The 26,340-nt window shown below is 45.7% G+C and overlaps 1 long non-coding RNA gene across 2 annotated transcripts in view; it reads right to left on the bottom strand.

The window, feature by feature from the left end:
* Window positions 1-26,340, bottom strand: part of LOC129635924 (uncharacterized) — an 82,014-nt gene that overhangs the window by 29,350 nt on the left and 26,324 nt on the right. For both annotated transcript variants that reach the window (XR_008706540.1, XR_008706539.1), the window contains exon 3: window positions 23,853-23,924. This is a non-coding gene — a long non-coding RNA (uncharacterized LOC129635924). The remainder of the gene's footprint in view (window positions 1-23,852; window positions 23,925-26,340) is intronic.

Genomic DNA, 26,340 nt, shown 5'->3' with positions numbered 1-26,340 from the left:
GAAGGCTGAGTGCCGAAGAATTGATGCTTTTGAACTGTGGTGTTGGAGAAGACTCTTGAGAGTCCCTTGGACTGCAAGGAGATCCAACCAGTCCATTCTGAAGGAGATCAGCCCTGGGATTTCTTTGGAAGGAATGATGCTAAAGCTGAAACTCCAGTACTTTGGCCACCTGATGCGAAGAGTTGACTCACTGGAAAAGACTCTGATGCTGGGAGGGATTGGGGGCAGGAGGAGAAGGGGACGACAGAGGATGAGATGGCTGGATGGCATCACTGACTCAATGGACATGAGTTTGAGTGAACTCTGGGAGATGGTGATGGACAGGGAGGCCTGGCGTGCTGCAATTCATGGGGTCGCAAAGAGTCGGACACGACTGAGCAAGTGAACTGAACTGAAAAGCAAAATCTATTACTTTAAATGCTTATTTTAAAATATTAAAGTTCTCAAAATCAGAAATCTAAGGTTTCACCTTAAGAAACCAGAGAAGAAAGACTGGATACAAAATAAGGAAGAATACAATAAAGATGAAATTAGAAGCCAGTGAAATTGAAAACAATAATAATAGAGAATTTCACTAAAAAGTAAAGCAGTTTCTTTTAAAGAAAACAATAAAGTTGATAAACTTCTAGCCAGACAGAAAAAATACAAAACTCAAATCACCAATATCAGGAAGGTAGAAGGTCATTACTACAATCTTCTCAGATATTAAAAGGGTTATAAAGGAATATACAAATGACTATATACTGAAAAACTTGCATGATGTGGATCAATTCTTTTGAAAGACATCAATAAAAAATCAAGGAAAGAGTAAATTGAATAGTCTTATGTCTATTAAAGAATTAAATTCATAGTTGAGAATCTTCCAACAAAAGAAATGCTGTTTGTGAATTCTGCAAAGCACTGAAAGTAGAAATAGTATTAATTCTACAAATCTTTTCCAGAGCATAAAAAAGGAAGAAATACTTCATAACTCATTTTATGATATAGCTACCCCCTCCAGTATTCTTGGGTTTCCCTTGTGGCTCAGTTGGTAAAGACTCTGTATGCAGTGTGGGAGACCTTGATTTGATTCCTGGGTTGGGAAGATCCCTGGAGAAGGCAAAGGCTACCCACTCCAGTATTCTGGCTTGGAGAATTTCATGGACTGTATAGTCCATGGGGTCGCAAAGAGTGGGACACGACTGAGCGACTTTGACATGACCTTAACACCAAAACCAGGGAGTAATATTATAAGGAAAAGCAAAACAAAATAAACACAGGCACAAAAATCCTCATCAAAGTATTAGAAAACTGAGTCCAACAATGTACATAAAGGATAACACAATTTACCCAATTCGGGTTTGATAGATAACCAACTCAGGTTTATCCCAGGAAGGCAAGGCTGCTCCTACATTTGAAAATCAATCGATACAATCCACCATATTAATAAACTTAAAAAGGAAAACTATATGATCAACTCAATTGACACAGAAAAAGCCTGTGACAAAATTTAACATCCATTCCCAGGCAAACTGGGAATAAAAGGGATGGTATCACAGGCGAGGAAAATAGGAAAACAAAGACAAAGCACGGCGCCCACCAGCTCCCCTTCCTGGATAGAATCCCACCAGGCCCCTGCGCCGCAGACCTACACTGTGAGCAACACGACTGGGCCCTGTTCAGGTGGCTGCCCCTGTGCTGGGCCCTGGGGAGGCACTCAGCACACAGCCTGGGAAAGCCATTCCTCTGTTCACCTGGCCCCTCTGGTCAGTCTTCAAACCCAGACACTGGGGGCTCATCTCTCAGAAACAGGTCTTAACAGCTGGCTTCCCGGGGAGAAACTCTGGGATTTGAGTTCCCTCATGGCTGTGAGTCGCTGGGCCACGGGTGGGGTCGGGGGGAGGTGGCGTCTGCCCCTCCTGCCCACTTCTGGGTGCTTTCCCTCTCATTTGCCCAGTGTGGAAGTGTCACTCTGCTTTTGTTTTGGGGGTTTTTTTCAGAGGGAAGTTTTCCTCTGAAAACTTACCGGCTTAGCGCCAATGAGTCTGTGGGAAGAAGTGGGTTTAGTATTTCCTACGCTGACATCCTGAACCAGATCTGCCAGGAGCCGGCAAGAGACATTCCACTCGTGACAAAGGTCATGAGGAAGGAGGCTCGGCATACGCAAAGGCGGGATCGAGCCTCGGGAGTCCCCCCGGATATTCTCGAGCATCTACCCCCAAAAACCAGAGTCTGCCTACTTTATTGCTTTGTGCTCTCACCTCTGACTTTACTGGGGGCTGTCCCCCACCACCATCTCGCTCTCTCTGTCAAAGAGTTAACTTACAGCTCCAATTAATAAAGTTCCTGGGCAATTAGGAGTGTTTAAATCCAAACCCCTCAGATGGCTCTCTAACTCGCCTGACAAGTTTACCCGGACACCTACAGCTATGCATACGATTGTTTACAGTCTCCCAGCCTCGAGAGGCACAGGAAGCCTAAGATATTCATATAGTTTAGAGCCTCTCAGAGAGTTAGAAACTGTCAGAATAAAACTAGTAAAAGATTTCATTGATGAGCCAATGCTTGTTGCCAAGTTTTCACATCCCCTGAATTGTATCCTTGAATGTGTATTAATTAATATAGTTGGTATGTAGAAAAAATAAGTAGTGGCCTTGGTGCTAGTAACTTTAGACCCTTAAGGTAATAAATTCTTTCCTTTGTAAACCCATTACACATCCACCCTATAGGAATGTAATTTTATCTTCGAAATATGGCGCCAAACCTTAAAATAATTACTCTTAGAGAAAATAAGTCTTTGTTGATAAGTCCTTGTCAAGAGTCATAAAATGGTAATAGGCCTTCTGGCCAGAAGATGATGTAAATCACCTAAACCATTTGTATACGATAAATTTGCAGGAAAGAAACCCTGATTTTTGATAAGGTTCAAAGACTGCTGACTTTGCATCCCCTATTATCCTCTATGTGTAACTTAGGGTATAAAAGCCCCTGTTAAAAATAAAGCTATGGGCCTTGCTCACCAACGCTTGGTCTCCCCATGTCATTCTTCCCCTCAATTTTCAGCTGAGTGTCCATCTGGAGCGCGGATATCCTCTGCGACCATTTATATGCCTGGGCTTCTAAGACCCACTCGAGAAGGTGTCTAAGGTGGGGCACCTTCCGCTATTAGAGAGGGCGCCTGCAGCCTCCGTGGTCAGAGCTAACCTGGTGTCACGGGTTATATTGATTTTCCACGTAAACCAAGCCACTTGGCTTCTTTTCTCCACTGAATTTTCCTACTGAGCTATCCTCATTCTATTACTCTTTATTATCTCTAATTAACATTTGAATAGGTTGCCTAGCCGGCTCTCCTTCGAATACCCTGGATCAGCCCGGGCTGGACCTCGTCACAGATCCTAGATAACTCATGTTTCTTAATGTTTCTGAGCCCAAGACTGATCTCCAGATAATCTGATGAACGCTCTGGGCGGCTCCCAGGAGAACACACACACACATCCGTGTGGCACTTCACAAAACATCTCTGGGGTGATGAAGCCCTTGCAGCCCATGCCCCAGCATGAAGCCCTCTCAGCCCCCTCCCCTCCTCCCACTGCCCTGCTTCCGGTATAACCATAAGGCTCTCTGGCCTCCTTTCCACCCTTCAAAGCCCATGCCTGCTCTTGCCTTCCTGAAACCTTTCTAACAATCCCACCCTAAGCTGATCTGCACCCCCTCCAGAATCCTTTATCTGCACAAGCCAGTGTGTATAAAATGATTATAAGACTCTTGCTTTTCTTCCCCAGGACTTAATGTTGTCTCCAGCCCACAAACTTTGCACACAATAGGTTCTCAGTTTTGTCATCTGTCAATATTGTTTGGGTTAATCCCTCAGTTACACTTCACAGAGGCTCAGCTCAGTTCAGTCGCTCAGTCGTGTCCAACGCTTTGCAACCCCATGGATTGCAGCACACCAGGCTTCCCTGTCCATCACCAACTCCCAGAGCTTGCTCAAACTCATGTCCATTCAGTCAGTGATGCCATCCAACCATCTCATCCTCTGTCATCCCCTTCTCCTCTCGCCTTCAATCTTTCCCAGCATCAGGGTCTTTGCAGTCCAAAGGACTCTCAAGAGTCTTCTCCAACACCACAGTTCAAAAGCATTAATTCTTCAGCGCTCAGCTTTCTTTATAGTCCAAACTCTCACATCCATACATGACTACTGGAAAAACCATAGCTTTGACTAGATGGACTTTTCTTGGCAAAGTAATGTCTCTGCTTTTTAATATGCTGTCTAGGTTGGTCATAGCTTTTCTTCCAAGGAGCAAGTGTATTTTAATTTCATGGCTGCAGTCACCATCTGCAGTGATTTTGGAGCCCCCAAAAATAAAGTCTGTCACTGTTTCCACTGTTTCCCCATCTATTTCCCATGAAGTGATGGGGCTGGATGCTATGATCTTTAGTTTTCTGAATGTTGAGTTTTAAGCCAACTTTTTCACTCTCTTTCATTTTCATCAAGAGACTCTTTAGTTCTTCTGAACTTTCTGCCATAAGAGTGTTGTCATCTGCATATCTGGGGTAATTGATATTCCTCTCAGCAATCTTGATTCCAGCTTGTCCTTCATCCAGCCTGGCATTTTGCATGATGTACTCTGCATATAAGTTAAATAAGCAGGATAACAATTATCAGCCTTGACATACTCCTTTCCCAATTTGGAGACAGTCTGTTGTTCCATGTCCAGTTCTAACTGTAAATGCTTCTTGACCTGCATACAGATTTCTCAGGAGGCAGGTAAGGTGGTCTGGTATTCCCATCTCTTGAATAATTTTCCAGTTTGTTGTGATCCACACAGTCAAAGGCTTTGGCATAGTCAATAAAACAGAAGTAGATGTTTTTCTGGAACTCTCATACTTTTTCAATGATCCAATGGATGTTGGCAATTTGTCTTTCAATATACATTTCCATTCAGTTAAACTCTCTTAACTAGCTTGGCTACTCCAAGGTCACCTTCTTTTAATGACATTTCACATGCTCCATGCAACATGGTCCTGAGCTTTGATTACTCTGGGAAATGCTTTTAGGGCTCGGCACAAAAAAAGCCTTTGGGAGGAAAACTAAGACAGCTGGGTAGGAAATCACATCTTTAAGATATTAGAGGCAAGCATTGCCTTTACCCAAAACAGTTTGTTTTTCTTGTATTTTTCTTTTCTTCACACCAGCATACAAACAGGCACATAGATATGTGCTCCCAGTCCCATAACATAGCTCTAAAGCCCAAACTAGATTGAAAGTGGGCAGCCGTGGGTGACCCTTTCAGTTTCTGGATTCTAAAATGCTACTAAGTAAAAGCAATACAAAATGCCAAATGCCAAGAAGCACGTAGCAGCGTCTAGGGAAACCCTTCCTTGATGTGTAAACAGAATAAAGGCCGAGGTGGGGGTCCTAAGATCTACGCACTTGACAGAGAGAAAGTGCTTACCTAGGACACCTGGAACCAGCAGGAAGGAAGCTTTCCTTTGCTGGGAAGCAAGCAAGGAGCAGGCAGGAAGGTTTCCCTGGCAACAAGGAAAGAACTTTGGAGAAGTGTGCGATCACTCTGCTTCACTCTGTTTGGGGACAAGAGCCCCAGTCTTGGTGCCCGAGGCTGGAGGTAAACTCAAGGTGAAAGTAAGAGTTGCCACCTCCAGGAAGCTGACCAAGCTTTAGCACAATGCTGACCTCTCTGCCAGGGGTCCCATGAAAACACAGATTGAGATTACGGCTTCCAGGATGAAGCAGGTCTGGATTTAAGTCTCATTTTTCTATGACTTGACGGTTAGTGATTTTGGCATCGTTCATTGACTTGCTAAAGCCTCTGTTTCATTATCTGTAAATAAAGATCTGAACAGTAACCACCTCACAGGTTTGTGAGGAGCACCACATGAAATAAGGCAAAGCACTGAGCCCCATGCCAAGAATGCTGCAAGGCCTTCCTGTGCATAGGCCACCTTCTCTCATAACAGTCCCAGGCAGTGGTATAGGGGGCTGGACGCTGGCACAGGGATGACACCTCACCCACTGCTCAGAGTTCAGGGAAGTATAATGAAGCACTGGTGGGTCCAAGAATGGTCTCAGACAAGCAGACAGTGCAGACGGCTGAATGGGAGCTTCAAACCCCAGGGGAAAGGACACGCATCTCAGAATGGTGCAAACAATGGATATGAAAGTCAAAGGGGGCAGGGCCACCCGGGGAAGGAGTCCAACCCGGTAAACCTCAGCGGGGCCCTGAGCTGGGGTTGTGAGAGCTGAGACTCCTGGTGCAACCAGGTGTTTTGGGACAGACAGCCCGAGGACAGCCTCCAGGCTGACCTTGGTCGGCATCTGAGGAACAGAGTAGCTAATCAGAATTCTGGTTTTTAGATGGAAGGGATTAGAGAATAAAGGTGTGAGAATTTTGAAATGCTGAGTTTTAGCCACAACTTCCAGCATGTCGTCGGATTGTACTAATTGACTAGAGGTGGAAAGTGAGTCTTGCCTGGTCTGCCAGTAAATCAGAGGGAAAATGTGGAAAAGGCAGGCTTCTGCAGAGCAGCAAACTCAGCTGAGCCCACCACCCAGGTCTCCTGCTCATGGCACAGTCATCAGGGTGTGATGTGGGAAGAGGAGAGGAGACATAGAGGACGCCCCCACCACGTTTGCCTCCAGAACATGTTCCTTCTCCTCAAGACTAAGCTGGCAACCCTGGCCTGTCCTTCCAGCTATGTGGTCTGGAACGTGCCCTCCCACAACTCGGAGCTGTGATGCCTGTGGCAAGCAGAAGATGGCAATGCCTGTGACCAGGGCTCTAGGCTTCCACCGTCCTGCAGGGCAGGCCAGCCAGAGCCATCAGCACCAGGAACCCGCCTGACATGGAAAAGCTGGCCTGGTATGTGAGCTCCCGAAACCTCCCTGGAGGTCTGCCCTGGGAGGCCAAGGACCCTCCCGCAGGAAGGCAATTAGACACAGCAAATGAAAACACAGTTGGCCGCAAGATTCTATTGAGCATGGAGGCATATTGCAGGCTGGTCTCAAACCCCAGCGCAGACCCTGCCAGGCCCTCTGCAGACCCTGACTTCTGTTCATCAACCCAGACTCAGTCCACCCTGCCCACAGCCCTGCCGGTGGCTATGGCAACCAGTCCTGCTCACCAGCGGTCTCGGAATCAGCCCCAAACCTGCCCTTATCAGCAAGCCCTTCCAGTCAGGATGCACATGAGCCCTGCTGATGTGGGGATGGGAGAGGGGGAATCCCCACCCCCAGCTCGGCACCTCAGGCCATGTCCTCTGCCCCTGTTCACACTGGCTCATCTGCACTGCCTCCAAGGCTCAGGCATGACACACTGAAACCTTAAACCAATTGCATTTAGCAGATGAAGACTGATACCACATGCCACCATTGGTTTCAAAGGTGACTGCTGTCAATAGAGCTTGTCAGAGGAGGCCCTGAACCCCAGGACACAGTCCTGAGAAGCCCAGGGAGGCTGGAGCTGTCCTGGGATGTGACAGCCCACCAAGAGGGCTACCCCATCCTCCTCAGATGGAGAGCAGCTGCAAGTTCAAGTCCCAGATTTCACATGGTTCCTCCAAAGGAGACACAATGAAGAGGGAAAAACTTGGGTCAGGCTGGGAGACAGGTAAGGTGTTCCAGCTATGCACATCCAAAGAGTCCCTGAGAAAGCAGAGGAAGCATCACGGGGGAGAAACCATGGAGACCACAGGAGCAGAACAGCCCCACAGAACAGTCCTGGAAGGCTCTTAGACATGGACAGTGGCCTCAGGGATACCCCTCTAGGAGGTACAACCTAGACAGTCCTAAAAATGGGAAAACTGCCTTCCCCTCCATCTCAGGATACAAGAATTACTCATTTTTCAATCAACAAGTGTTTTAAGTACCTTCTGTGTGCATTCAGTTCTGGAGAAGGCAATGGCACCCCACTCCAGCACTCTTGCCTGGAAAATCCCATGGACGGAGGAGCCTGGTGGGCTGCAGTCCATGGGGTCGCTAAGAGTCGGACACGACTGAGAGACTTCACTTTCACTTTTCACTTTCATGCATTGGAGAAAGAAATGGCAACCCACTCCAGTGTTCTTGCCTGGAGAATCCCAGGGATGGAGCCTAGTGGGCTGCCATCTATGGGGTCACACAGACTCGGACACGACTGAAGTGACCTAGCAGTAGCAGCAGCAAGCAACTTCACTTTCACTTTTCACTTTCACGCACTGGAGAAGGAAATGGCAACCCACTCCAGTGTTCTTGCCTGGAGAATCCCAGGAATGGAGCCTGGTGGGCTGCTGTCTATGGGGTCGCACAGAGTCGGGCACGACTGAAGCGACTTAGCAGCAGCAGCAGCAGTGTGCATTCAGTTCAGTTCAGTTCAGTCGCTAGGTCGTGTCCAACTCTTTGTGACCCCATGAATCGTAGCACGCCAGGCCTCCCTGTCCATCATCAACTCCCGGAGTTCACCCAGACTCACATCAATCGAGTCCGTGATGCCATCCAGCCATCTCATCCTCTGTCGTCCCCTTCTCCTCCTGCCCCCAATCCCTCCCAGCATCAGAGTCTTTTCCAAGGAGTCAACTCTTTGCATCAGGTGGCCAAAGTACTGGAGTTTCAGCTTTAAAATCATTCCTTCCAAAGAAATCCCAGGGCTGATCTCCTTCAGAATGGACTGGTTGGATCTCCTTGCAGTCCAAGGGACTCTCAAGAGTCTTCTCCAACACCACAGTTCAAAAGCATCAATTCTTCGGCGCTCAGCCTTCTTCACAGTCCAACTCTCACATCCATACATGACCACTGGGAAAACCATAGCCTTGACTAGACTAACCTTTGTTGGCAAGGTAATGTCTCTGCTTTTGAATATGCTATCTAGGTTGGTCATAACTTTCCTTCTAAGGAGTAAGCGTCTTTTAAGTTCATGGCTGCAGTCACCATCTGTAGTGATTTTGGAGCCCCAAAAAATAAAGTCTGACACTGTTTCCCCATCTATTTCCCATGAAGTGATGGGACCAGATGCCATGATCTTCATTTTCTAAATGTTGAGCTTTAAGCCAACTTTTTCACTCTCCACTTTCACTTTCATCAGGAGGCTTTTTAGTTCCTCTTCACTTTCTGCCATAAGGGTGGTATCATCTGCGTATCTGAGGTTATTGATATTTCTCCTGGCAATCTTGATTCCAGCTTGTGCTTCTTCCAGCCTGCATTTCTCATGATGTACTCTGCATATAAGTTAAATAAGCAGGGTGACAATATGCAGCCTTGACGTACTCCTTTTCCTATTTGGAACCAGTCTGTTGTTCCATGTCCAGTTCTAACTGTTGCTTCCTGACCTGCATACAAATTTCTCAAGAGGCAGATCAGGTGGTCTGGTATTTCCATCTCTTTCAGAATTTTCCACAGTTTATTGTGATCCACACAGTCAAAGGCTTTGGCATAGTCAATAAAGCAGAAATAGATGTTTTTCCTGAACTCTCTTGCTTTTTCGATGATCCAGCAGATGTTGGCAATTTGATCTCTGGTTCCTCTGCCTTTTCTAAAACCAGCTTGAACATTTGGAAGTTCATGGTTCACATATTGCTGAAGCCTGGCTTGGAGAATTTTGAGCATTACTTTACTAGCGTGTGAGATGAGTGCAATTGTGCAGTAGTTTGAGCATTCTTTGGCATTGCCTTTCTTTGGGATTGGAATAAAAACTGACCTTTTCCAGTCCTGTGGCCACTGCTGAGTTTTCCAAATTTGCTGGCATATTGAGTGCAGCACTTTCACAGCATCATCCTTCAGGATTTGAAATAGCTCAACTGGAATTCCATCACCTCCACTAGCTTTGTTCGTAGTGATGCTTTCTAAGGCCCACTTGACTTCACATTCCAGGATGTCTGGCTCTAGGTCAGTGATCACACCATCGTGATTATCTGGGTCGTGAAGCTCTTTTTTGTACAGTTCTTATGTGTATTCTTGCCATCTCTTCTTAATATCTTCTGCTTCTATTAGGTCCATACCATTTCTGTCCTTTATCGAGCCCATCTTTGCATGAAATGTCCCCTTGGTATCTCTAATTTTCTTGAAGAGATCTCTAGTCTTTCCCATTCTGTTGTTTTCCTCTATTTCTTTGCATTGATTGCTGAAGAAGGCTTTCTTATCTCTTCTTGCTATTCTTTGGAACTCTGCATTCAGATGTTTATATCTTTCCTTTTCTCCTTTGCATTTCGCTTCTCTTCTTTTCACAGCTACTTCTAAGGCCTCCTCAGACAGCCATTTTGCTTTTTTGCATTTCTTTTCCATGGGGATGGTCTTGATCCCTGTCTCCTGTACAATGTCACGAACTTCATTCCATAGTTCTTCAGGCACTCTATCAGATCTAGGCCCTTAAATCTATTTCTCACTTCCACTGTATAATCATAAGAGATTTGATTTAGGTCATACCTGAATGATCTAGTGGTTTTCCCTACTTTCTTCAATTTAAGAGTTTATTATTAAATAAATGTGTATTACATGTGATATTGAATAGACATATGCGTGTAAGCTAAGTCGTTTCAGTCGTGTCCAACTCTTCGTGACCCTATGAACTGTAGCCAGCCAGGCTCCTTTGTCCATGGGATTCTCCAGGCAAGGACAGTGGAGTGGGTTGCCAAGCCCTCCTCCAGGGAATCTTCCCAACCCAGGGATAGAACCTGCAACTCTTATGTCTCCTGCATTGACAGGCAGGTTCTTTACCCCTAGTGTCACCTGGGAAGCCCCCTCCACAACACATATTTATTGCTTTAAGACACTGAATTTGGGGGTGGTTTGTTATGCATCAGTAGATAATTGATACACAGCCTGTGCTAAGTCACTCAGTCCTGTCTGACTCTTTGTGCCCCCGTGGACTGTAGCCCACCAAGCTCCTCTGTCCATGGGGATTCTCCAAGCAAGAATACTGGAGTGGGTAACCTATCCTTCTCCAGGGGGTCTTCCCAACCCAAGGACTGAACCCAGGTCTCCTGCATTGAAGGCGAATTCTTTACCACTTGACCTACCAGGGAAGCCTAACTTTTATTGAATTCTAATTCCCTAAAATTGCCATAGGATTACAGTATATGGTACCTTTCTGTTACTTATTGTATCTACATAATTATAATCTTAATATATCATATTCCCCTAAACCTCTAGGCCTCTGAGACATGATTTTTAGGGCTGGTCACATTAGCACAGTATTTATCTATTACTAGAATGGAGGGTCTCCAGAAAACATAATCACCTATGGATACAACTTACTCTGAACGTGCTTCCTGAAAATCTGTCAACATTTTAGTTGCCTTCTAAGTAACATGTTACAGTTCTAGAGCTCACATTCCAGAGCTTTCTCCTTCTCCAGGCCAACCATCAGAAAGTAGCCATGGTAAAGCAGAGACTAACAAGCCACAGCACCCAGTGCTGAACCATGGAGGCCCGTATACAGCAGTGGAACCTCTCATCTCATGGTCCCGTATTGCATCCCTTTAGAATTGGCAGTACAGACCAGGTGGGAGATAATGACGGTCATCTAGAACCTGGACACCACTTAAGTTCTAGCTCTGCCCTCACCACCTCTAAGACTGAGGGCTTCTCACTCTAAGTTCTTTGAAGCTTATAAATGAAATGGTTGAACTTTTCTAGAGACTTCATGATTTAATGTGCTATAGTTTCTAAAACTATATCTTTTATCTTAAATTGTCTTTTTAAAATATTTTAATTTTCCACCAAACTTCCCTATTTTACCAAAGTTCTCTTTCTTGCCTCCTATATTTTTCTTGCACATTTAAAAGGGTGAACATCTGTGCTCGCTTTGGCAGCTCATATACTTAAAAGGGTGAACACCCATGGGTTGCTTACAACAGACACCGTTGCAAACCCATCACATGACCTATTTTCTTCACTCCTCACAACATCCCTAGTAGATCTATTATTATTGTTTAATAATAAGACTATTATTATCATTTCCATGTTATAGGTGAGAACACTGAGGCTTAGAGAAGGAAGTAGTCTGTCTGAGTTCTCACGAACATTTAGTTGCACAAATATATTTTTAAACCAATTAGCATCACTCCAAACCCCAAAATTCACCATCATGCATGCCCCCACACTCCATACTGCCTCCTTCAAGCCATCCCATAAACACACAAGGAGTACCTTGGGGCATTAATTGTCCGTTATTTTAATACCAAGAAGAAGAAACAAGAAAAAAGGAAAATTTCAGTAGAAAGTCTCTTACATGGCTGGAGGGAGATAGAGTAAGACAAGATGATTAATGACAATAGGATAATCAATCCTCAAGCTCTAAAAACAATATTCAGGTAGCAATCAGTATTTTCTGTTCATGGCGTTTGTTTTATCAAATATTTATATACATTTAAATATCATTCTTACTGCACAGAAAAAACCGATATATTTATAGCTCATTGGACAGTGAACCCTTGAGGGCAGAGAACAATTGCGCCCTGGCACCAAGCACAATCTCTGGTACACAGATCCCAGTGAGCGCTGGTTTGGTGAGTGATTCTTTAACCACATCTGCACCTGAAAATAGGGAGACTGGGCATAACTACGCCTCCTGCAGCACCCTTCTTATCCCCAGTCACCAGGGTCTCTAGACCCGCAGCTAGCCTGGGAACTTTTCCATCTATGAAAGGATTTACCAAATGTTCATCATTGTCACTGTCGCCAGCCTGCTGCCAAGGCCACAGTTCCCCCACACTTTTGGTGAATGGTCCCTGCATTTGGTTGCAATTGACAATTAATATTTATGCTAGTTCCCATATTTACTCCTCATTCCTTCTTTTACTATTAAAAAAATAATTGAAAATTTCATAACTATAAGCCTTAGGGTACATGATGAGAGGTTGTTGCTAAACCACAGGATGCCAGGATTCTTGGCCTCTGGATCCAGGGCCAGTGATGAGGCTTGATCGCTCAGAGTTTTTGTGTAATCAAGTTTTATTAAAGTATAAAAGAGACAGAGAAAGCTTCTGACATAGACACCAGAAGGGGGCAGAAAGAGTACCCCCCTGCTAGTCTTTAGCCGGATATTATATAGCTGCTGCTGCTTCTGCTGCTGCTAAGTCATGTCAGTATGTCTGACTCTGTGCGACCTCATAGACTGCAGCCCACCAGGCTCCCCCATCCATGCGACCCCATAGACAGCAGCCCACCAGGCTCCCCCGTCCCTGGGATTCTCCAGGCAAGAACACTGGAGTGGGTTGCCATTTCCTTCTCCAATGCATGAAAGTGAAAAGTGAAAGTGAAGTTGCTCAGTCGTGTCGAACTCTTAGGGACCCCATGGACTGCGGCCCACCAGGCTCCACCGTCCATGGGATTTTCCAGGCAAGAGTGCTGGAGTGGGGTGCCATTGCCTTCTCCGATATAGCTACTAGCAGTCTGCTAATTAAAGAAAGAAAATGTTTCAAAACTCAGAGACTGGCACCAGGCCCCTCACCCACAACATGCATTTTGAGGTAACACGGGCACCAGGTGAGTTGTCCAAGGCCATATAGTGATAGACACAAATCTTAAAGAAAGGCAGGTTTCTAAGCAAATACAGTCTCATTAACATAGCTTATGAGAACATTTGCATGAGTAAAACATACTGGTTTGTCAAGTCGATTCTGAGTCTTAGCGAGAACCTACTTGAAGCCAGAGTCTAGGGTAAATACATAGTTCATTAACATAGCTTAAGACAAAAATTACTTCAGTGCACCCCTCTTTCTGCCTGTCGTATCTTTCACCACACCCCATGTGTGTACTATGCACACTCAGATGTGTGTCTTGAGTACAAACATAAGCAAACCATATGTACTGCTGCTGGCTGCTCCTTGCTGGTGGCCCTTCTTTCAGATCCTTCTCTCCACACCCGTTCAGCCTCCTTCCCAGTCACCTCCTGTGAAACCCATACTGTGTCTCCTGATGTTCACTTCTCTCAGGACACGAGTAATGACAGCAAACTGCAAACACTCCCATGGGGTGTGCCACCACACTCATCACGCCTTGGAAGAAATATGCCACTGATCTAAGACACCATCTCATTACCTCAGAGATCCTAGGTTGTCCAGTAACTGCACACATATGTAAGGAACATGTATGCGTGCATGATAAGTCGCTTCAGTTGTGTCCAATTCTTCGTAATCCTATGGACTATAGCCCGCCAGGCTCCTTTATCATTTAAAAATGATTATATTACTTATGGGATTCTCTAGGCAAGAATACTAGAGTGGGTTGCCATGCCCTCTGCCACGGGATCTTCCCAACCCAGGGACTGAACCCGTGTCTCTTGCATATCCTACATTAGCAGGTGGATTCTTTACCACTAGTGCCACTGGGGAAGCCCCATCACTTATATTCAGGAATGTCTAAATACTATGCAATTTGGTATCTACCTTGATAGCCATTTTCAAAAATACACAAACACAAAAAAAAAAACACACGAACAGCATGTTTCTAAAAGTAAGAAATTTTACAATTTCTTTCTTTTTTCTCCCTTGCACTTACTGAGAGTAATTTTTCTTCCCTGGGAAGCACTTCAGTGGTTTCCTTGGTTACTTAATGAGAAGCCCAGGCCTGGGAGGGGCACATGGAGGAGACAGGTGGGATTAAGCAGCTCTGCAGCTGAGGTTCTTGAAGCTTCAGGACCAACTAGAGGGACTGGGAGACTCAGGTGGCCAGATCCCCGCATCCTGGACACATTTCCAGGTCATGCTTGACAGAACCAAGCAAAGAGGGGTTTTCTTAGGCAGATTTTTATTAGTTGTTCAAGGAGATTGTCTATTTTTCTCTGACTCAGCGAAAATAAAAGAATTGTAGGAGGCCACGGGTCCAGCTACAGAGAGTGTAACGTAAAGAAGTATACCCTGAGGGCCACTCCCACCCCAAGTGGTGTCAGGCAGGAGGGAGAGACAGCGGAGTCTTCCAGGTAAAGACGACCAGCCCTGGAGCAGAAACTCCATGAAGGGGGCCACTGTGTGTATTCATATCATGAACTGCCGGCACCAGCAACACTGCCAGGTACATACAGGAGGCTCTCAACAAATGAGTGAGTAAACAGTGCAGCTTGGCTGATGAACTGAGCTTTCCTGCTTTCATTCTGCTCTTCCCAAGCTTTGTTTCCTGTCACAGGAGCCTTGCGCTGGTGGGATGAGGCCTCTCTGTGCGCGCTCTGCTCCTGGCGGAGCAGGAGAGTTTGGCTCAGGCCTGACAGACAGGCTGAGGCAAAGGTGAGATGCCGAGGGCAGCAGCTCGGAGCCCTCGGAGGCTGGCAGCAGCCCTGGGAACACAGGTTATGAAACCCCAGCAGGAACTGGGTCTGGAAGAAGCCAGACCTCCAAACAGTATTGCAGAATGGTAGCTGTATAGTTTACTTTTAGTAGTTGATATTATTTGATATTTTACATTTGGGCCTCTGATCAAACACGTTAGGTATGAAAGACAGCCGGCCTAACCGAAGGACTCTGGAAGAGCATTTCACCTCCCCCTGGCCTTGGTTTCCTTATCTGCAAATCAACCTTTCTAAACTAAAGGGCCTCTGGGTCCCCTTCAGCTCTGAGGTCTGGGATCTGCGAGAGGTTTTTTATTAAAAGCCATAGTGACTGGCCCTGAGCACATGGACTTGCTCTGCTGCTGCTGCTAAGTCGCTTCAGTCGTGCCCGACTCTGTGCGACCCCATGGGGCAGCCCACCAGGCTCCGCCGTCCCCGGGATTCTCCAGGCAAGAACACTGGAGTGGGTTGCCGTTTTCTTCTCAAATGCATGAAAGTGAAAAGTGAAAGTGAAGTGGCTCAGTCGTGTCTGACTCTTAGCGACACCATGGACTGCAGCCCACCAGCCTCCTCCGTCCATGGGGTTAAGCAAAGTCAAAACCTACATTTCCATTTTTGGGGTAAAAGCCAAAACTGAAAGCAACTAACAGATGCCCATGCCAGAGCCAGGCTTTCCCCAGCAGTTCCCTGTGTCCCTAAGTTTGGGGAACCGTATTGTTCTTCAGTGTAAAGAATAGTACAGGTAGGCTGTGCTTTCTGGTAGGAATTGTTTCTCTCAGGCAAATACAGGTAGCACTAAGAGAAGCATTTCAGACACGTGCAAAGGGAGCGCCCTGGGAGGCTGTGTGACTCAAGCACGAACACTCCCCAAATGTCCTTCAGGAGCAGAAAGCGCCCTGGCCCCAGCTGCAGACCTCTCAGGTGACCTCTGTGATGTTAAGCTATAGGACTGCAGTGCATTCTTGCTACAGAACTGCCTCCTGCTGTGTGATGAAAGCGAGAGAGGCAGACACACTGAGTGAAAGTGGCACCGAAAAAGACAAGTGAGCCCCCGGACCGGGCTGAGATGCAGCAGCAGTGCTGGGAGGCCAGCCTGTCTGGCCGAGGGCACACATCTGACCCCTCTGCAAACCGCCCTGCTCCTTCCCCACGGAGCAGATCAGGGAGGAAGGTGGAGGACGGGTGCGCTCCCAGCTCCTCCCGCGGGGTCACCTTCTGGGGGTGGGTCACCACTCCCTCTGCTTAGCCCTCAGACCTGGGGCTGCAGCAGGCATGCCTGTCGCCAGGCCCTGTGCTTCCCCACGGTTTACTACACACGCTGTAAACGGTCCTTTCACTCAGCTCTTCTCACTCAGTCCATTTGACAGAGACTCCAAGACCCTGGGTGTCTCCCTGTCTAAGGGAAGCTCCGGAATCTGGGAGGGATGTGGGAATGCCAGAAGAGTTCAGGAGAGGAGCGTGAGGGGTGGGAGAGTGGAGGGCTCCTTGCAGAAGAGAAGGTGGGGAGACAGCTGGCAGGCCCCCAGCTTTCCCAACTAGCTCATCAGATCTTTCTGTGAAACTGCAGGTCTGAGGATTGAGGACAGGTGTCTCTTCTTTCTTAGGTGGTTTTGGACACACTGCCCTGCTTTTACATACTGTTCAACTGTGTGGCTCTGGTGGGAAAGAGGCCCTCAGAACAGCCTCCTGTGGGCCCCAGGGTCTATCGTGGGGCCCACGACTGTCCACAAACATGCCTAGACTGGACTGGAGTGACCCTGGTGCTGGCAGCACTCAGGAGAACATGCTTCGCCTCAGGGACAGAAGAGGAAAGGCAGTTTATAAAAATGTTTCCCCAGTTGGGAAATCAAACTCGGTCCTCTGTCCTCAGTCTTCCCCAGACCACCCATGTGGGGACACTGTTCAGCTTGAAGCTAGAGCTGATATTTTCAGAAACGGCCACTAATTTGGACTCAGCCCCAAAGCCCCAGGTCCACCCGGACTTGGCCCCACCCACGCTGCATTTAAACACGCAGGTCCACAGTGCCTGGGAGCAACAGTAGTCCTCTCTTGGAGGCACTGGCAAACAGAAAGCCAACAACACTGTATCTAAAATTAAACAGTTTTGCTGAGAATAATGGGGCTCTGGACTGTGGCTTCTGTGAAGCTTAATGACAGAATTGGCAGCACACGAGGTTTTCTTCTTGCGGCGGCCCATGCTCCGCGGGCCTTGGGCACACAGCCCAGCTCACTGTTCGATCTTGTGAAACTCGGATGATGGGTTACTTCCCCTCTTCTTAATGAGATTAACGAGGTAAGTATTTGCAAGATATCTTGAGTAGTTTGATGAAAATTTTAAAACAAATTCTTCCAAAACCATTTCCCCAAAATCCAACTTCACTGAATTCCTTGATTGAAAACTAACCCAAAATGATGTTAAAAATGAGCAAGGTCACAGTTCTGCAGTTTGCCATAAACCTTGTCGTGAACATTGGAAGCACCCTTATCCAGCTGAGCCCACAGAAATTGTGTCTAAATCTAACGGTTTCTTTCCATTTCTCCCAATTTCACATTACCAGAAGTATGCAGTGCCTTTCGAATGACATTTATCCAAGGTTATGATAACAAACAACTGTCCCTCCAGTGATGCATTTGTTCCGCACCTCCCAGCCCAAGGCCCTGCTCTTGCTTTTCTTTCAAATCTCATTTAGTCTCAGTCATCTCGGCCAGAAAGTTCCTGCTTCAGAGCAGAAGGTAAGTACATTTTTTACTAATTTCTCAGGTTCTTGAGTGCTTTGGACTCATAAATAGAGCAGTTAGGGAAAAACCTTGAGAAAAGATTATATTCAGAATTCCTAGTAGCTCATCTTTCAAATTATGGTCTTTCATCCTCATGTGGAGTACATTATTTTCTAATTAAACTGCAACAACAAAATCTCCTATGTGTGTATCAAACTAAATCCAATTTCCCTCCTGATGAATTTATTCTAAAGTCTTAGTTTTAAATCATCATCGAGCTCTAGTCAAGGCCGACAGGCAGGTTTTCCTAACGGGATTATGAGTGGGAAAAGTCATGCTTCTTTTACCCCTGGAGAGTCACCCTTTTACCTGATTAACCTTCTGTTTTCACTCTGGCACTAGCACCTAAGCATCTCTGCCATCGACATTCACATGTGGACTTTTTGTGATCTGCGGCAATTAACACTTTGCCTTTCCCATCTGTTAGTTCAATGGTCCTCTGCCTTCCTTGGCAAAAATATAGGGTGTAGGATAAACAAGAGTTAAAAGCACATTCCGGATCCCATTCTCCTCCAAAGCCCTAATCACTTGGAGAGCCATGCACCCACTACAGACTTGAGACTCTTTGCTCAGTTGGCTCCATCACGGGAGAAAAGCATTCTCCAGAAAGGATGGCCCAGTCTTTTTATAAAGACAGAGAGTCGTCCTATTTTTATTTCCGTAAACTGCCTTGAGATAATCCTACTATTCATCCTCCTCCTAAACACACACACTTACGCACACATGTACATGCACACACACACATGTATACACACGCATATTCCTGTACACACATAGGCACACATGCAAAGCCAAGGGGAGAAAACCAAAAGAGGGATGCGAGGTGACGCTGAGAGCTGGGCCTTGACCAGGATCAGGATGGGCAGAGGGCTGGTCATGAGCCTCACACACTGACCGGAAAGGGCTGCTCACGCTGAGGAGCCAACCTGCGGCCACTAGCCCACTGTGGCTGGGACAGCAGGTCACACTCAGTCCTCAAGAAGAGCCCCCTTGGGGCTATTCTCTGTGGGAACACAGAGAAGGGGGCGCCCAGCAGAGGGGGCAGGACACCTCCAGCGAGTGGAGGGGACATCTTGGAGCACCCTGACTTTTTCAGTGTCCTGGGTTTTGGGGATTGGTGTGAGGGTAGGGGTGTTCCCTTTTAGCACCATCGCCCTCTCACCCCTCTGGGCAACCCCAGGCAGCTCAGTGTAAAGAAAAAAGCCAATCTACCTTCATCTCACTAGTTTTCCAGGCATGTTTCCCACCTACACACTTAAAGGCCACATTGTACAAACATGGGCAGGTCTGTGCTGGGGGTGGCGTCTGAGGCCAGGGAGTAAGAACAGGCAGTGGGAGCACAGGTAAGGCAGCTCAGGGACAGGGTTTCCAGGAGGCTCTGTGGGGTGGGGGCAGGTGGCCCTGGGGCCCCGGGAGCTGAGAGATAAGGTATGTAAAGGGCGTGAGTGTCATCTCAAGAAGTGTGGCTGATGTTAAAATGATACTAAAATTCAGAAGACAGCTTACACCCAGGGCTCCACATGCACTTGCCAATGTGCCGGCAATGCATGTGGAGCCCTGGAGCAAGATTTAGTGGCTGGAAGACCTTGAGCAAGTTCGTCTCTGAACCTCAGTTTTCTTATCTATGAAATGGGTCCTGGAGCAGGGCACAGGAGTAGAACCTGCCCTCATACTTAACTGAAGCATTGAAGGAGAACCTCTCTCACCCTACATTCTCTCTGACCTATATCATAGAGACAATTGTAAGAAAAGCTTGGTGAAATCAAACTGCTTTTAAAGTACAAATTTTAAGGAAGTACTGATGTACTGGGGAGTTTGCTCTTTTATATGTTAGAATATTAATTCAAAATGCTAATTACATGTTTTGAGCTCTACACTACTGCTGCTGCTAAGTCACTTCAGTCGTGTCCGACTCTGTGCGACCCCAGAGACGGCAGCCCACCAGGCTCCCCCGTCCCTGGGATTCTCCAGGCAAGAACACTGGAGTGGGTTGCCATTTCCTTCTCCAATGCATGACAGTGAAAAGTGAAAGTGAAGTCGCTCAGTTGTGCCCGACTCTTATCGACCCCATGGACTGCAGCCTACCAGGCTCCTCCGCCCATGGGATTTTCCAGGCAAGAGTACTGGAGTGGGGTGCCATTGCCTTCTCCACACAGTAGACAACAAATCAAGGCGACAGAAATCAAGACAAAAGAATAGACAAAGATCAGTTGAAGCAAATAGACAGCCCATAAACAGACCCACACAAACGAAGCCAACTGATTCCAACAAAAGTGTGGGGGCAACCCAAGGGAAAAGGATAGATCTTACAACAGGTGGTGCTGGGAGAAATACTTGCAAAATACATATTGGAAATGACTATTTTTCCCCAAATCTTCAAGGAAATAGTAAACTCAGCAGTGAGAAAACAAAGAATTTTAAAATGAACAAAAGATAAGAACCGATGTCTCACCAAAGGAGATCCACATATGGTAAGTAAACATAGAAAATAATACTCATCACCATTTATCATTAGAGAAATGAAAACTAAAATGATAATGAGATTAGACACTTATTAAAATGGCTGAAATCCAAAATGCTGACAACACCAAAGGTGGTGAAGCTGTGGAGCATCTCATTCCTCACTAGTGGGAATGCAAAATGGTACAATCACTTTGGAAGACACTGTGCTGGTTTGATACAAAACTAAACAGACTCTTTCCATATGATCCAACAATTGGGCTCCTTGGTATTTACCCAAATGAGCTGAAAACTCACGTTCATCCCAAATACCTGCACATGGATATTTATAGCAGCTTCATTCATAATTGCAAAAATCTGGAAACAACCAAGAAGCCCTTGAACTATCTTTTAGCTGCTGCTGCTAAGTCGCTTCAGTCATGTCTGACTCTGTGAGACCCCATAGACGGCAGCCCACGAGGCTCCCCCGTCCCTGGGATTCTCCAGGCAAGAGTACTGGAGTGGGGTGCCATTGCCTTCTCCTATCAAGCCTAAAAAAGACAGGGGTGAAACTTAAATGCATATTACTAAGTGACATAGCCAGTCTGAAAAGGCCAGCTGCTGTATGATTCTGATTATATGATGTTCTACGAAAAGGAAAACAAGACAGTAAATAGATAAGATGTTACCAGTAGTTTGGAGAGGGACTGAGGGCTGTGAATAGATGTAGTACAAGAGGATTTTTGTACCACAGAATAGTGAAACTATTCCGTAAGACACTCTGATAGTGAATATATGACACCATGCATTTGTCAAAACCTATAGAAATTTATGGCATAAATTGTGAATCTTATGTTTTCAAAATTTTTTTGAAAAATCATTTTGGAAGTTAGACCGTCTCAGAATGCAATGTAAGCAAAGAATCTGACTGTACCATCATAAATACATGAAAAAATCTCAATGCATGGGGTGTGGGGAAGGTGCTGATGTAAGTGACCTTGAAAATGAGTGAAAACGGAAAGATACAGACAATCTGCTCTCTAGATGACACAGTTCACCACAAGGATGTGGCCTATTGATTCTGAAAACCACTGCAAGTGTTTCTGTGGTGCACCTGCAAGTGTGCACCTGGACCCAACAATTAAAAGATGCCCTGCACATGGCAGGAGCTGGTTCTTCCCTGTTGGAACAGAAGGTTATACATAAGTAAGGAGAAGAGGCCGGAAGGAGCCACATGGCAACAGACTGGAGCTGGAAACTTCAGGGTGAGCTCGTGCTTATCTTCATATAGACATGGATGGAGAAGTATTTGCAGAGGTGTGTGCACATATGGATAGTGTACACACACATGTCTCCTTGCTCTGAGTGGAAAGGGCTTAGGAGCAGCAGCATGCAAGAAACAACACACACTTTACCCCTCAGATCTTGGTTTTTAAACACCATTTTCCAATAAAAGGAGTCAGTGATCCTCTCAGAACAATGGCTCATTTCATGATGATGGCACAAAAGAACAAAAGTGAGCTGGGAACACTGTGCAGTGCAAAAGATAAATAATTGTTCCAAAAAATCACAGTGGTGAGGGCATGTTCAAAGGACATGTGCCAACTGCAAGAAGTTGGAATGATATAAGCAACAAAATAAGTAAAATAATACTAGGTTATAACCTAAAATATAAATATCCATGTATCCATGGATGACCAGCCCATCTTGGGTGGCCCTGCGTGGCATGGCTCATAGCTTCACTGAGTTATACAAGGCTGTGATCCATGTGATCATTTTGGTTAGTTTTTCTGTGATTGTGATTTTTCGCTCTGGAGGCTGTGGGATGGTAGTTCTTGCTTCTTCTGTCTGCCCTCTGAAGGATGAGGATAAGAGGATTGTGCAAGCTTCCTAATGGGAGGGACTGGCTGTGGAGAAAACTGGGTCTTGCTCTCATGGGTAAATTTTTAATCCAATTGTCTGCTGATGGGTGGGGCTGTGCTCCTTCCCTGTTAGTAGTTTGGCCTGTGGCAACCCAGTCCTGGAGTCTAAGGGCTCTATGGTGGGCTACTGGTGACCTCCAGGAGGACTTACGCCAACACACGGCTGCCAGGACTGCTGTTGCCAGTGCCCCTGTCCTCACAGCAGGCCACTGCTGGCACACATTCCACGAAGATCCTCAGACACTCCCAGGCAGGTCTGGCTCAGTGTTCACTGAGGTCAGAGCTTTTTTCCCCTGGGTTGTGGTGCATACGAAGTTTTGTGTGTGTCCTCCAAGAGTCTCTGTTTCCCCCAATCCTGGGGAAGTTCCGTAATCAAACCCCACTGGCCTTCAGAGTCAGATTCCCTGGGGATTTCCGGTCCCTTTGCCGGATCCCCAGGTTGGGAAGTCTGATGTGGGACCTCACATGGGAAAATGAGTGCGCTGTGTATGGGAACTCACTATACTATCTTTGTAACTTTTCCATGAATATAAAATTGTTCTAAAATAAAAGGTTTATTCTTTTAAGAATGTCCAAGCTCCATCACCCAAATAAAATCTGAAACGTTTTTCAGGGATTTTTCGATTTTTTTTGATGCTTTTGCATCAGTGTGTATGTGTGTATATGTATATATATATACACATATATATACACTCTGCACCACTGAACCATGATTTTAACCATAGAAGGGGGGTCTACCCTATGGGCCTTCCAGAATTTATTTAACCCATTATTTATATGGTTATAATTGGTTTATAATTATTTATAAGGTCACCAGTTATTTACATGGTTTTTCAGTTTTCCACTGAAAAATTTGTATATACTGTGAGCATCATTGTATGTACATCTTTGTTCCTATCATTGACAATATGTTCAGAGCCATTGAGTCAGACTGGTCAGGTTGGCAGATCCTAAAGGCAGAGTGTCACAGTGGAACTCTATCAGTCACCTTCTATTGGGTTAGGGTGTGTGACTAGGATCCTTAGATTTTTTAGTGATAATACACTTTCTAATTAAGGGTCAGTACCTAGATTTTGAACACTTTATATTTATTTAAACAAATAAATCAGCTGTGATTATGATCTTTCACAACACCTTCATTTCTTTTATTAATTTATTTATTTTAATTGGAGGCTAATTACTTTAAAATACTGTAGTGGTTTTTGCCATACATTGACATGAATCAGCCATGGGTTTACATATGTCCCCCATCCTGAACCCCCCTCCCACCTCCCTCCCCAAACGCCTTCATTTCTAACTATTTTTTTCATCTTTTCACTTGTCTCAAGTGTCATTAGTGAGTTAGGCTACAATGTTAATAGAAAACTGTTTGCTTTAACCATGTATTTCTTTTCCCCCTCCAACTTTCACCCCAACCCAATATCAGTATCTTCTCCTGTATGAAAAGGAGTACCAAGTACTGAAGTGAAAATGGACTGACCTGTTTCCAGGAGAAGCCTTTCTCAACTCACCAGACCACCTTTTGATTTGCACCAAATGGAAACCAGGGGATCTGAAATTACAATGATAACAATGGGCTTACACTTTTTTTTATCTTTTTCTCTCTATTTCTGTTTGTTTGTTTGTTTTGGGGGGAGAAGGCAATGGCACCCCACTCCAGTACTCTTGCCTGGAAAATCCTATGGAGGAGCCTGGTAGGCTGCAGTCCATGGGGTCGCAAAGAGTTGGACACAACTGAGCGACTTCACTTTCCCTTTGGGGGGAGGGACTTACACTTTTTGATCAGGGTGTATTTCCTAAGTTTTACTCATTAAATTGATCAGTGCTTTTTATCCTGAGTATCTCATAGAAGTCATGTCTTAAAATGAACCTCATATAACCAGTATGGGTTGTGCAAAAAAGTAATGGTAGAAACAGTCACATGTCTTAATATTCGGATTATATATTCAAGCATAAACCTGCTATGTAGGGGGAAAAGGCTAGTGTCTTCCTCTGGGCTGTCTCCTACTCTGGATGTTCTGTAATCCCAGGGTTTACGGACTCCAGAAATGAGCCAGGAGTCTGGCATGCATCCATCTAGTGCTGTCTGGACTCCTCACTGCCACCTGGTGCCGACATTGGGAACTGCTCCACTGTTCACAGGGGAGCTGGCCCAGATGGGCGTAGCTCCTGGCACAACCAGGGCAGAGCCTGCCTCAAGGGACTGCCAGACCATGACCTATGGTCCTCAGCACTTTTAATCCCATCACAGCCAACCCAGGGTACTAGCCACCTTGGAGTTCTGGGACAAAACTGGATTTGATGTTCCCTTCTCTCTTCCAAGAGGAAGACTGTCCAGAGTCTCTTTCCCTTACTGAGAGCAGACATTCTCAGAGGTTAGGCAATTCTTCCTTCCCGACATTCAAATAAGAGGTCTGATTTCAACTCCTTTCTACTGACAAAGGCTACTCACTTTCCCCTTCTAAGAAAAAGCCTCTTCCTTTCTGTCCTGCACCAAAGGTCTCATTATTTCCTGCTTTTACTGCCCAGGAGAACGCTGGCCCTTCACATGCTCCTGCAGATAAAGCCATGTTCCTGGACTCCAGGGAAGCGGATCCCTTGCCCTTTCTAAGGGGAGAGCGAGGCTGCTCATTTTACAGGCACTACTTCAAATAAAAAGACACCAAGAAATTAATCTTTAGCAGAAGTGCTCATTTTCCCACAAATTCTAACTGAAATTTTGTCTGCCAATGAAAAACTAAAACCACTAACTCTTATTCCTTGCACATTTTATATATCTCTCCCAAACATATCTTTCTAGAAATACAAACTGTTGCTTATTCGATTGATGACATTCACATTCTAACAAACACATCAAAAATAGTTCCTGGACATCTCAGTGAGTCACTAGAGCGGATCAGAGAGGAGGAAGGAGAACCTGCCAGCCCCCACAAGGGGTTACCTGCTGCTCAGGAGACATAACACAAACACCGGAAACTGACCTTTCACACAGGCAGAGGGTACCGCACACCAAATGCAAGAACAAACCACGCTTCAGGACATGAGAGCAGAGCGGTCATATGGGTCAACGGCATGGAGACACTCAAGATGTTTGGTCTTGACTTGGGGCTAAAACAAAAGCAGGATTTAGACAGAGGAGAGATTGGGGAATTCTAGCAGGAAAACAGTAGTAAAAATGTGGAAGGCAAAAATGTGCTAAACTTCCTGGAGACAATAAGAAACCTGGGCTGGCTGGAATATGGATTCTACATAGAATACTGGGGAATATGGCAAGAAAACATTAGCCTGGAACACAGTGTAGATAGCCTGAAATGCCAAGTGACTTAATAATGGGATTTTATCCTGTAGACAATGAGAACTCCTTGATGGAGCCCACACTGCATGATGGCTCTGGGTTGGGTTATTTGCACATAATGTCATATATGACCCAAACCTAATGTAAGAACTCTGAACTAAGTAGTCTTGTTCCCATGTGCATGTGTAGGAACTGAATAGGATAAGGTTTGCTGTTGCTGCTGCTAAGTCGTTTCAGTCGTGTCCGACTCTGTGCGACCCCATAGACGGCAGCCCACCAGGCTCCCCCGTCCCTGGGATTCTCCAGGCAAGAACACTGGAGTGGGTTGCCATTTCCTTCTCCAATGCATGAAAGTGTAAAGTGAAAGTGAAGTCGTGCAGTCGTGTCGGACTCTTAGCGACCCCATGGACTGCAGCCCACCAGGCTCCTCCATCCATGGGATTTTCCAGACAAGAGTACTGGAGTGGGATGCCATTGCCTTCTCCGAGGATAAGGTTTAAGGACATCTATATCTTTGATGCTTTTTCTTGATTTTGATGATTATTTCTCTTAAACTAAAACAAAATTAACTTTCACAAAATGTTTATATTTTCAGGATAAACCAGACATAGGACTCTATAGTAAAACCAAGGAGGTCACTTGTCTCTAATTAAAATCAAACCTTAGTCTGATC

The sequence above is a fragment of the Bubalus kerabau genome, chromosome 21 (assembly GCF_029407905.1).
Source record: "Bubalus kerabau isolate K-KA32 ecotype Philippines breed swamp buffalo chromosome 21, PCC_UOA_SB_1v2, whole genome shotgun sequence".
NCBI classification, from domain to species: Eukaryota; Metazoa; Chordata; class Mammalia; order Artiodactyla; family Bovidae; genus Bubalus; species Bubalus kerabau.
This window is presented reverse-complemented; position numbering and strand designations above follow the sequence as displayed.